Source organism: Hoplias malabaricus, chromosome 15 (assembly GCF_029633855.1).
Source record: "Hoplias malabaricus isolate fHopMal1 chromosome 15, fHopMal1.hap1, whole genome shotgun sequence".
Classification (NCBI taxonomy): Eukaryota; Metazoa; Chordata; class Actinopteri; order Characiformes; family Erythrinidae; genus Hoplias; species Hoplias malabaricus.
This window is the reverse complement of record NC_089814.1, coordinates 38,028,372-38,041,776: the sequence shown is the minus strand read 5'-3', so window position 1 is coordinate 38,041,776 and position 13,405 is coordinate 38,028,372. Positions and strand designations below refer to the sequence as shown.

General features: G+C 38.2%; 1 long non-coding RNA gene across 2 annotated transcripts in view; it reads left to right on the top strand.

The window, feature by feature from the left end:
- LOC136667969 (uncharacterized) overlaps positions 1-8,439 on the top strand; it is a 46,522-nt gene extending 38,083 nt beyond the window's left edge. The window contains exon 4 of one of the 2 annotated variants that reach the window (XR_010795455.1): positions 8,288-8,439. This is a non-coding gene — a long non-coding RNA (uncharacterized lncRNA). Of the gene's footprint in view, positions 1-5,437; positions 5,488-8,287 lie in introns of those variants that run through there. The other variant, XR_010795456.1, reaches the window with a different exon arrangement.
- Positions 8,440-13,405: the final 4,966 nt, after the last annotated feature.

Below are 13,405 nucleotides of genomic sequence, written 5' to 3'. Positions count from 1 at the left end.
GTACCTTTAGTTATAGAATGTAATTGAGCCATGTGGCACTGCAGTTATATTTAATACGTTGGATTGATTCATACATCTTTGGTGTGGTCCATTTGGGAGGTAGCTGCCGAAGTAGGTAGCAGTAGGTGCGTACATCAGAAATAAAGACTACCCCATTTGGAAGGTCCTCTAAAGTTATTATTTATTAAGTTATTTGGACCAAAACTAAACTCTGCATATTTTTTCCATGGCAATTCTCAGAAAAGCATGGGCTGTCAGATTTGAAAAGGAATGTTGGAAGAAAAGGTGTCCAACAACGTTTGGTCATATGTATATCAGGCTCAGTCCAACACTCATTTTTTTTACCCAGCATTTTCATCTCTTTTTGCTTATCTACTTTATTCTTCCACTCTTTATCCACTACTTTAAAACAGTATTTTATCTGGCATACTGGTAGCGCTCTGTTGTTGTTGACAAATTAGCATAGGGCTTGTGTTTGTGAGAAAATGGAGATGCAGGAAATTAGGGAGAAAATTGATTCAGGAAAGAATGATTTAGTGCAGCTTAAAGGATGATTACGTTGTTCAGCCAAAATATTGTTTTTGATGTAGTATGTCCCCTTTTGTGTATAAAGTTTGTGCCAACAATCTAAACCAGCCTTACACAGTATCCAGTAAAGTTAATTGTTATTTTTACATTGTTGTGTGTTTATATATCAGTATTACCCATTGGTTTTTGGGCTTTTTTGCATTTCATTGGACTGGTTCAATTTCTATGGACTCTGATTGTGTACATGGAGCTGTGTTTTGTAAGCACAGTGGAAGAGGCATCGCGGGATAACTATAATTACCAGTCTGCCAGAAATTTCTCTCAAGCCTCGTCCACATGTATATGGATAGTTTGGAAAACAGTTTGTTTTCTCTGTTTAAACAACCACATCAACAGTATTTTCAGAAATCTCTTCATCCACTCGACAAATAGCTCAAATATGCGTCCGATATTGTTTGTTTTATTCAGCATTGTTTGTCACAGACATTTTTGGACGGAATTTTCTTTTGGCTAAATTTTGGACTCAAAACAATGCGCTGTGTACTGGGCAGAAGGGACAGAAGGGACAGAAGGATTCAGAATGTCTGGCCTGATTAAAGATCTAGTCCACCACAAACCAGTCAGTCCATAGGGGAAAAAAAGACCATTTCCATTTAGTGTGACATCCAGCTGAACAGCCCGCTCTCTTCAGGTTGTCCGGACCCCACCAGTCCCTGCAAGGTTGTCCAGAGGGCAAGGAGCTGTGGCTCTTGACTGCAGGCCTTCCCTGGGAGGGGAGCTTTGAGCAATAGCACAGGCTTGATGGAGCCAGCGTGGAGGCAGACACGAAGGCTGTGACCTCCAGGCGCCTCCCCTGCTGTTTGCTGCAGACAGTGATCAATAATCGAAGGCTGTGATGGATCTCATAGACAGAACCTTGAGTGGAAGGGGCGGAATGGGGGTCTTCCTGTCCAGCGCTTAGTTCAAGTGGAGATAAAGGGATCCTGCTCCTCCTCCAGCTTAACCTCGACATTCATCACCGGCTTTGGTGGCCTCATTTACATCCTGGGGATTTACAGATGAGGCTGTCGCAAAGAGGGCCACACCCCTCTCCTTCTCTCTCAGGCAGAGAGAGACATAACTCTTCTCCTGTTTTGCCTTTCCATAGCAGGACACTCGTTTTCCTGACTAACAACTGATGGATACAGAGAGAACAGTGGGAAGCGCTAGAGGGGCAGCATGTCATGATTAAGACAATGACCTCTAGATCAGCGGTCCACAGGATATTTTTACAGCATTGCATCTTTTTTACTGTGCTCTTTATTATGTCTAGATACTTTTCTTTAATGGCCTATAATCTATTAGTTTTATCTAACATCGTATTTTGAATGTTTGTAGTGGTCTGGCCCAAGTATTTGCCAGGCCTTTTCAGATATAATTGTTGATCATTTTTATGAGCTTTTACTGCTTATGTTTATAGGCCTACATCATTAATGGTTTTTATGTATCTATGAAAAGATGTTACAGTATAAAATACAACATATACATTGAGATTAGTCATTCATAAACATTGTGAAATGCACTTTCCTACTCTGACCCTCCATTTTTCATAATTTACCTTCTTTACAAGGATCAAAGTAGGAAAGACTTGGCTCTTGAGACACTTACAGTAGTCCAGGCTTGAGCCCCCGTTGCTAATAGAGAATCCATGATTGTAGCGCCCTCATTCAAATACAGTTTTAAAATGTTAATTATAACAATACGTTCAGCACACTCTGATAAAAGCAATAAGAAAGTGGGAAGCCATAGTTAGGCTTGAGATTAACTGTAAAACAGGAATTAAAAAAGCTATATGAATGAGCATCACAGGAATACAGTTGTGAGAGGATTTGCAGCCACTGATTTACAGTATTTATACTGCTTGCTGTATAACAATATATGATGGAACATGCAGTCACTCTGGACATTGCTGATGAAAATGAGAAACTCCATTGCCACTATAGAAATCATATGATTTTCATGATCAGGTTCATGTAGCCTAGTTTGCTTTGTCCTGATGAATATAGTGTTACTAAGAGGCTTGTTTTATTCTCTGACGATGAAGTGCACTGCTTTTTTTATATTTTATAATAATACATTTTGGCACATATTACAAATACAATTAATTAAACAAAACCTTATAAAAAGGGAAGACACGCTTGTGCGTTCATACTTGTGGATCACTGTGAGAGATGGAATCACGGCTGAACAGTTTCAGCCAGAAGGAAGCTGTTACAGTATATTATGACATTTGACAACTTGTATGTATGTAAATATGTGAAATGAAGAAAAAAGGCAGCATGGTGCTGCCCACTCTTACATACTGAGCCCTGAATTTAGTTGTGTTTTGCACCCATTGGTAGCTTGTGTATTAACACACCATGTTTGCTGAAAGGTCAGTGAGGCACTGAATGTTATTGCTCATTTTTATGGGGGTTATGGTTATTGATTTCTGTGTTCCTGTGGAACAGCTCTAGTTTCATTTATTTTTTTTACTCCATTTACTGCTGCTGATCTTCTCTGTTTTTCTTGAACAATGTTTAGAACATAAGCACAAAGATAAAGTTGTTTATGTGAGAGAGGCTGAAGTAGAAGAAAAAATACAACTTACAATTCGATGGCATTCATGGCAATTTTTGACAAAGGTGTTTCATTTATGCTTTGCAACACTGATTTTTGGATTGTGTGCCACTTATTTTACCTCTTGTCTCTTGATCTAACGTTTCAGTACTCTGTATAAATTTATTCTAGTGGAAAACACACTAAAGCATTTTGAAGTTTGCCAACCTAGAGGTCCTGTCCTCAAGATAAGGAACCAGAGCACAACTCAACTCTTGTTGATCACTATTCAAACAACAAGAGCATCTGCAACTTCTGCATGCAGTAAATACACTGCGCTGACGACAATGGCTCTGGATGACAGCTCTATTGTCTTTAAATCAAATAAACTTTCCTCAACATCTGGACAGACATGCAAATCCTGGTATCAATATTCCCACAGTGCGCCACAAGTGCAGCGTATACTCCCAACGTAATCAATATTTTATACAGGAAAAAAACAGAGCTTGTTTATGTTGTCTTACCCAGGCTGCTGAAAGCTGAATCAAAGTTGGGGAATGGTTTGATTTATTTCGAGTCATGATCAACAATACTGAGATATGTTTTCCAACTGGGTGCTTAGAGCTAGTGAGAAAATGCTATCATGGAATCACTTTCCTTTCCTGGGTAGATTTCCTGCTAAATGGGGAGTTGCAGTCTGTCGAAGAAACACATTGCCTTGTTATACACAAATACAATGCAGTCTGGAAGTATTTAGATAGTGAGTTAATGTCCCTTTCTGCACTCCAGTACATTGCATTCAAAATGAAGTTAAAATATAGGCTATCGTCTGTGAATTTGAATGTATGCACGTTCATATCAGTTGAATTGTTCAAGAATTAGAGACCTTCCATTGGCGAGCCTTAACAACAGAATACGCAGATTGGAGTTTTACACTTTGTGAAACACAGAAAGCCTCTTTTGAGTCCTTTGGACAGATCAAATAAAGGTTCAAGTTTGTAACATGGCAACAGAAATAGGAAAGTGTGGAGACAAAGCGATCATCATGATGAATTCACCAAGCTGTGTGAAATATGGAGGGATTCATCTCTATTGAAAATGTAATTGGTGTAAACATTAGCAGGATGAATTCTGCATTACACTGAACAGTCTTTGATCAAATCCAAATAGCTCAAAAGGCTTCAGATTGCTATTTACTTAAAAACCAGCAACAACTGAAACTACAATACAGGCCTGATCTACAGAATACAGGCTTCAAGTATTGGCAGACTGTGAAGGATTTTTCACCATGTACTAAACTAGAGAACTTTGTTATTTTGTCCAATTACATGTGGTCCTGCAAAATGGTAGGATGTTAAAGCCTAATATAGCTCCAGTCACAGTTAAATTAAAACTGACATTCTGTTACATAGCCTCAAGAGTCACTGATTCATTTAGGATCTAATGGAAAAGACCTAATTTAACCAAACATGTGACTCTGTTAAAATACTAAAAAACTGTATAATGTATTACATATGGCATGCATTAATAGATTATGTTCTACATATAAATGGGTTGACTACTATCTTGTTTCAAAAGTTTCAGTTCTGAAAATGGATTTTGAAAAAGAAAAAATGGTTAAAATCATGGTTCATCTCATTGTTTTGAACCATTAGTTGTAACTCAAATTGCTTTCCATTTAAAAACTAAGATTATAACAATATGTACAAAAAGTACAAAAATTGATCTGATTAATTAATCAGAAATATTACCTGCTACCCATAATTCCATAACATGGTTTTCTTTCTGTCTGTCTATCTATCTATCTATCTTTGTTTAATAGCAGCACTGTACAACCATCGGGATTCAGATTTAAACTACTGATTGATTTAAAGGATAAAAATATTAAAATTGTTAACAGGTCAAACAATGTGACATTAATAATTTATTGCATTCATGTTTTATGTTTGACACCACTCATCTAATAGGTACTGAGCTTTTTACTAATGAATAACATTAGGCACCAACATGAGCTGCTATACCTTTCCAATTTTACCATTTTTTGCTCAAAACCATCACTGCAAGGCTTCAAAATAGTATAGTGATTTCTTAGAATTGTTTTTTCTGCTCTTTACTTCCATAAGTTTAAGCCACCTGCCCTTTTCTGTTTTCTCTAATGTGTTCTTTTCTCCATCTTTCACCGGGTTTCTCCTCCACACATTTAGTCAGATCTTGAAGGAAGAGGAATGTTTTATGGCTGAACTTTGGAGAGGCGACTGGGAAAGCAGTGTGTCATGCTATGTCTGTCTATCTCACTCTCTCTTTCCCTCTCTCTCTCCCTGCATACCAGCAGCACTGAACACAGTTCAAAAGTCTGGTCTGTCCAGGACTAAAGGTCTAATGAACTAGGGGTGAGTGACAGAGGAAAATACACCACAATATATGACATGGGTCACAATATTCTAATGCACAGACAGAGTGTAACAGTAGTGACACCTTTAAAAACATTTCACATACTGTACTTCAGGACCTCCGGTTAAACAGCACTAATTATGCTAATTTATGAAGGATGTTTTAGAAAAATAGTAGCTTTCACTTGTAGATGGTCTGTGGTTCAGAAAACATTTTTCAATATGAAAAAAAAGAATTTAATCTTTTTCTGGATACAAAAAAAATTGGCTTGCGGGAAATTCTAAGCATACAGTCATGTCCTTGAGCAAGGTACGTAAGCTTAAAATGTTATGTGGAGGAAGATAAAAACCCTGAGTAATTCTTGCGTGGACTACCATTTCTTTGAATGATGCTTTACAGAACATTTATAGTAATTCATATAGTTCTGCGTTAAAGTATGTTCAGTGACATAACAGCATTTCCTTCTCTGCCCTACTGCCAGTAGTCATTTACTTACACAGAAACCCGTAACCCACGTCCTCACACTGTGATCATTTATTAGTCACAAAGAATAAATATTTAACAAATCTAAGTGCATGTAAAATTATATGCTTTTTGCAAATAAGTTCCATTTAGTCATTATTGAGATGCGCCAGTGCACAGCGAGGAGCTAATGCATTAAACATAAGGCCGGAGACGTGTGCGGAAGGGCGGTTCAGAGGACTTGACCTTATAATGACTTTGATGTTCATGTGCTCTGATAGTGGAACATCTGACTCTTTAATCTTCAGCTCCACCTGTACCATGGTTCAGTGCCAACACTGTGTAGAACGCAACTGCGAAAGCAAATCAAGCCAGAGGCTGAAAGTCGGGACCAGGCTGCCACCTTCAAACAGGAGGCAAAGACATTTGTTCAACACAATTCATTAGAGTTGTGTTTGTGATAAACAAGATGAGAACAAATGAGTGCTATGAGAACAAACAGTGCTATGACGGTGAGAGTTCAGTTTGAAATCTGTAAAAATTTTACTGTAAAATCTACCAGTTTTCAGATTTATTATGACACATCCGTTACATATTAAATAAATGCAAAAACAACATTGAGCTTTGAGGGTAGTCTGAATGCATTCTCTGATACAAATATCCCTGATATCACTGCCATTGCTGGCATCAGTGGTTGGTGACAAACTAAAACATGAAGAATCCATAGAAATTGCTATGTAAAAACTGTACGTATATGAAAGAGAGGACTACAGTTGCAGAGTCAGTCATAATAACATTCAACATGGGTTTCAGGATGGAAATATTAATGGTTTGAAGGTACAAACTAGGAAAATATATATATTAATTAGGAAAATTATACCTAAACTGTCACCCTGAACAAAGTGATTCAGTATGTCTCGGTTATAAGCTGAATAATTAAAGTAGGTATTTATGAAGAATGAAGAAGACACAAGCAAAGATTAAACAACTGAGATCATGCTAACTGCTCCCTAGAAATGTTTATTAGTTGTTGACTGTTTTTTTGGGGGGAAGGACCAAAAAATGGTTGTAGATTTTGTGGATTATGTTTGGTTATCTTCATAACACATAGGATCTTTAAGAAGTTCAGAAACGTATCCAAGTGCGAAAGTAAAACAAAGACAATTAGCTTCAAATTAGCAGAAAAGAACAAACACCCATTTTGTTTGATGTTGTTACATCTGCGTTCCCATTTAACTTTTGATGGTTGCTTCAGTGTTTATGCCATTTTTAATTTCCATTAGTATGTTTAAGGGGGCTGGGTGTGGGGGAGTGCTGTTATAATTGCTGTGAATCAACTTTAGCGTGAGGTGGTGGGGAACATTAAATATTCAGGAGTAATTGACTTGTATAGAAATCTTTGGGAACAAGCCATAAACATGTCACAAAAATGCTCTTATTTTAGATTGCCTTAAAGCTCTAAATATAGACCGTAATGTAAACTGACAGAATGCTCATAAAGACTAAGCTTACAATGTAAAATGCTTTAATTGATTCAAAAACACTAGCAGAGCTCAGGAAAATTATGGGTCCATTTACTCTGACATGTAATTACAGAGAGCGAATCTGTCTACCACGCTGAACCTGTCTCTGTTTGATGTGTTCATTTGCTGTGTTATATATAGCTGGATGTTAAGATGAATGATGTAGCCTTTTGCTTAAGCTTTGATCGCTCTACAGGCTGGACATGAAGTGACAAGACATTCTCTTTATCTTCACTGGGTTGGAGTCGGTGGCTTTTCAACACAATGAATAGGCCATTTTCTACATCACTAGTCTTCACCAAGCCTGCCTTTTAACAATACATTTTTCTCTCTTTCATGCCATATATTTTGATGTATAAACACAGTGTTTACAGATGGTCTTGAAATGAATGGATATCAGCGTTTGTAGTGTCCTGAAGCCTTAGGACCATAAAAACATTCCTTTGTTGACTGCAGATTTATTGTATTTATGTATGTTGTTGTATAATTGAATGCATTTTAATATGCTAATGATTAGGAATTTTAATCTGCCGATTTATGCTCTTTTTACTGTCCACTCGATTAGACACACCTACCTTGTAAAGCTCTAATTAAAGTCAGAGAGAACAGTCTACCTGTCGCTGCCCACTTTTAATATTAGGTCTTCCACAATTCTCTATAAAACTGTTACATTTCTTCGGTTACCAAAAGGTTTCCTTTTGTTTTTGAAACCTTGCTAATCGGTGATGTGTGTAACATTCTCTTTGACTCATACTTCTGAGTATGAAACAGAATTTTTCCAAGCCTTGTCTTTTTTTCCACTTCAGTGCTGACCATGAGTGGAGGGCTGCTGAGATTCGTCATTGGAAGCTGCTTCAATGTTCCGGATAAACTCCTATGAAATAGATGTTGACATAAAAGTGGCAGGTTGTGAGAGGCGAGGCGGCGGCACGGATGCAGTGGAACAACCCACAAGAAAATCTCTGTAAGTAAATGTGACATGAGGCCGTGCATCAGAACCCCACGCAGACAATAGGAAAATTTGTCAGAGGGAATATAGGGAGAGCAGCAGGAGAGTGATGACTATGAGCCAGTCCCCTGCCTACAGCATCACGAGAAGGGTCTGTGTCTGTAGAGATACAGAGTGAAAAGGTTTTAGAGACAGAATATTCAGAGGACGCGTGTGATCTTTTGAGTTTAGCTATGAAAGCTTTCGTCATGAATGCTCAGCTTAGTATTTTAAAATACAGCTTTAAACTTGTTTGAGGGACAACAAGAACAACAACAAAAAAAGTAGAATTTATGAATGAAAACAATAGGAAAGCATTATCAGCCCTAAATCTACTGGAACAGAAATGGAATCTCTGATAATGGGTAAAAAGGTTATTAATCTAAATATAATAAATTAATGGAATATAAAATATGAAATTATGGGTCTAATTTGCAAGCAGATGTTTCTTAGAGTGCACAAAAGAATAACAGCTACTACTACAAATCTAGGACACAGTGCGTCTTTGATGTAAAGAACGATAGCGCAATAGCAAAACAGCAGCCATAATAGTCCCATCCTGGTGGGGCAGTCCCTAAATGCGAGTGATATATGTGACTGAATATGTGTGAGAGTAACAAGTTACAAGCTTGAATAACTAAAATAGCTTACATTGGTTGTGGAAATGCCAAAACTAATGTCTACGTTCATGTATTTAGTGATCAGAGGTAATATCACTGGTCTAACGGTCCAGAAACCTTGTTATTGTCCACTGGAACTGTGTAATTTAACTACACAGAGGTATTTGATGGCTAAGGCTTTGAGTTTTGCAGGTACTCAGCTGATTGATTTTAACTCGATTAAATGTTGTCACCTACATTGTGGCTTTCATTATGATACAGTTGTATCTGTCATACATTTGTGTTAGGCCTGCCTTTTCATTTATGTGTATTTACACATAATTGCTGCGATATTTATTTTTCTCCAGCTAGCCCAAAAATGTCTTTCTGCCTCTACCAGCTGTTCTTTGTAACCCACAACTCAGAGAGTATGTGTCTTTACAGACTCTCAACAGCACCCCCTGTATGCTCTTGTACACTCCATCATTTTGTCTGTGCTGTACAGCATCAGGAGAACTCTAACTAGCGACATTAGCATCTTCAGACTTTTTAACTGCCATCAGACAGATAACCATACTTGGATGCTGTTATAACCTCTAGTAAATTATCCCCAGCTCTCTGCTACAGAGCAGCTTGATAATTTACAATTCAATTTTATGCCTGAGCCTGACTTGCCCTAACTGTGACTAAGAATATGTGAGTGAATGGATTACAAACCAGTTCTGTGAGGTGCTCTGCATCTAAAACATCAATATCTTTTCTGGAACTATGGCTTCTCTATGGTTCTGGTCACTCCTGTCGGGGAAGGTGAATTAACAGTGAGTTGCTTGTTTAGATTGTGTAAAAATAGCAATATATTTTTTTTATTCTACTAAAGTTTTACTGGCCTACTGTCTTTCTTGTTAGAAGAGGTGTTGTAGGAGATAGTTACTGGTATCAGGTAACTGTTAGGATCAGCACTGAGTATGTTGTTTGAGGTATATCCAGGCCTTGTGGGAATAGCGCTGAACGATGTGCGTTCTGAATCCATGGAGTTAAAACTTTAAAGCCTGCTCTTGTTGTTTTTGACCCCCACAGCAAAGCCAGTAAAGAGGTTCTTGGGATCAAACGACAAAGCAAAGCTTGTTTCTCCATCCTAAGGGCTAACACAGATGCTCTCTCATCTCCAGGCACAAATCGGATGCTTTTCTGAGGCGCTATCATGAGGAAGTAATTGGGGTTGAGCTTAGCGGAGTCTCATAAAAGAGTCGCAGGCACGGATGCCCCTCCCCAATCCCCCTCCCGCTCATTAATTTATTTAATCTCCAACCTTGCCAGGTCCTTCTTCAAGGCTTCTCCACCCCTCCTCTGTTGTTTACACAACATATTCCCAGGCATTCTCCATCCAATTACTTTTTGGTGACATGGCACCTCCTCCCTCCGTCTCTTTGCATCCTGAGCTGTCCTTGAGTAGTTAGCTAATTAGTTTCTCAGCAATTACCTGCCTGACTGCTCTGCCACACTGCTTTCTTTGCATATTGTCATACAGAAACCAATAACGGGGGAAAAAAGCATGACACCTTTGATATGCATTCCTTCCTTATTTGGCTTCTCTTCTTCAAAGCAGTTTGGCTGGCCAAAACAAAATGGCCGCCATACATGAGAGCGAGACAAACAACTGAGGGGAGGCTGTCAGTTTTGTGTCTTTGAAGATTCTTATTAATGGATGATGTGCTTAGCCAATAGTCTTTGCTATTCTGGCTTCAGAAGGAGGTCACCATCTGTGGCTATGAAGAGGCCAACTCAGCCACCTAACTTATTCATTACTTTAGCCTGATTAGCCAGCGTTCTGCTACTGCCACAGCACATTTAACTGTCTGCGCACAACAGACCCTTTGCCATTTTTCTGCCAACATGCAATAGACACTAGAAAGTCTTTATGAGAACAACCAAAAGATTTCAGATGTATGTCTTCATAATGTAAAGTACACAACTGGTCTGCACAATGTAGCATTATGTCACTGTCCAACAACAGACAGAAAAGAACTCAAACGTTATACATGCGGGTGATATTTTAACTAATTCTTTAGTTGATTTGAGAACTGGGACTGACCCAATGTGTTTATTCCAATATAATCCATTTATATCAAACGAGTAAAATTAAAATCAGCTGTCAAACGTTGTGTACATTCTCCCATAGTGCCAACCAAATAGCACTGAACCAAGCTCTGAAGGTGTCATGTAATATGTTAGCAAAGGTCCTTTAAGTAGCAAGGTGAGTCATCTATGGATCATCTGTGGTTATTTTTCCATCACATTCTGCAAATGCTGTGTTCATTTGAGATCGGAGGAATTTGGCGGCCATGTCTGCACATTGGTTATGCTGCTCCTGCTTCATTCCTGAAATGCATTGTCCTGCTGAAAGACACCACTGCCATTAGGGAATACCAAACCCATGAAGGGCTGTACTTGGTCTGGAACAATATTTAGAGGGGCGGTACACCTTATTCATCAGATCAGGCTTCCATTGCCCTGTGGTCCTGTTCTGATGCTCACACGCACATTATAATCATTTTTGCTGATGACCCATGACCCTGTCACACGTTCACCGGTTGTCTTCCTGGGCCACATTTTGTATGCCACTACTGCATACTTGGAATACACCACAAGACCTGCTGTTTTCAAGAGCTCTGTCCCATTCCTCTAACCATCACGATTTGACCCTTGTCAAAGTCACTCAGATCCTTACGCTTCCTTGATTTTTCCTGCTTTCAACACAACAACTTTAATGTTATTTACCTGTCAGTGTGTTTCGATGTTAGGTCTGTGGTGTATCAGTCTCTAACACTACGTACATATTTATGAGTATGGTCTGATTTTATAATTTAAAATGCTGCCTTCCTGATGCTCTGAAATGTATCCAACTACAAGTTTCTTTAGGTTAAAGTGTGTTTATTTGTACTTTTCCTCTTCTTCAAAGTAAATACCTAATGTTGTCTGTTTATGCCAAAAGTGTTCTCTTCCTCTCTGCTAAAGTGCAGCCATTTTTGTGAAAAATCCACAGAATATCACAAGTGGAGAGGAGTGGTGTTACTCTGATGTTCCGGTCAGAATATCAGCCAGCATGTTTGTCTAGGTTGACTTAGATCTTAGTTGGGCCAATTGAATGGTGTTGTATTCATATCTTAAACAAGCAGTGTGTGTCTGCCCATAAACAAACTTAGTGTTTTTATATTTTGTTGTGAGCACACTGTGTGTGTTTCCTGACCAAGAATCTTTTTGATCAAGATCAAGTTTCTCACTCTGGAAACCCAAGTTTGCATTACCCAGCTGTGTCTCTGCAAACTTTTGGAGGAAAGTTGTTGTTAGTAGAAAGGAAGCAGACTTTCTTTTTTCTATTTTGATATTTTTCTAGTTTGATTCAAAAAAGGAAAAAAAAGTAGTTTCTGGTGATATGGGACACCGAGTGTGTGTGAAGCTAGGCCCTCATTAAAGTCTATGAAAATACAGTAGATTTGAATTCACACATCTGTCTGGATAACATTTCTCATGAAATTCAAACATTTTTATGATTACAATTTAAAAGGAGACATATTATTCTGTTGATGCAGTTTATACTTAAATTGAAAAAAGTTGATATTTCTGTCTTTATTGTCTTGCTTTAATATGATGCATGCTTTATTACAGTCATAATGTGTAGCACTATAATCACTGTAATAGCATTGTGTCCAGTCCATGCAGCTGTAGAAGCAAAGTTGTTTACTTTGGCACTGAAACTAGAGAGCATTATATTACACCACATACAGTAAGTACACTGACAGTAGTTTGCCAACACCCTGCAGTTCCACTCTCCTTCACTTTATAGAAAATAAAGCAAAACACAACATAGTAATGTGCCTTAGGCATCGGGCACAGAGGAAACAATCATTTAGAATGACATTCACACTTGCAGCTGGGCATTTATTCTCGAGTGCAAACATATATTTTTCCTTTCTTACAAAGTTTTCATTTGTCAGATAAAAGCAGTATGTGGAATTATATTTTAAATTATTTTAAACTGTTGATTGCGTATGGGAAATTGATTTTCGATAGAGTAGTGAGCTGAGGCTCGGCAGTATATCTAGCATGATAATGAGTAATACAGGCTGGTGCATATGTATGACTTCCACTGAATATTAATAAGAGATGAAAGAAGGATTACGCTGTGTGAAAATCTTGTGGTGAATTTGTAGTAAAGAAAGATAACTGACTAGTAGCCTGTAGATAAGAGAAATGCATTTTCAAAGCGTATTTCTGAGAAAGTATTTCAGGAAATGTTTGTTTCACAGAAGTGCTAGCAGAAGTGGGGAGGGTACCCT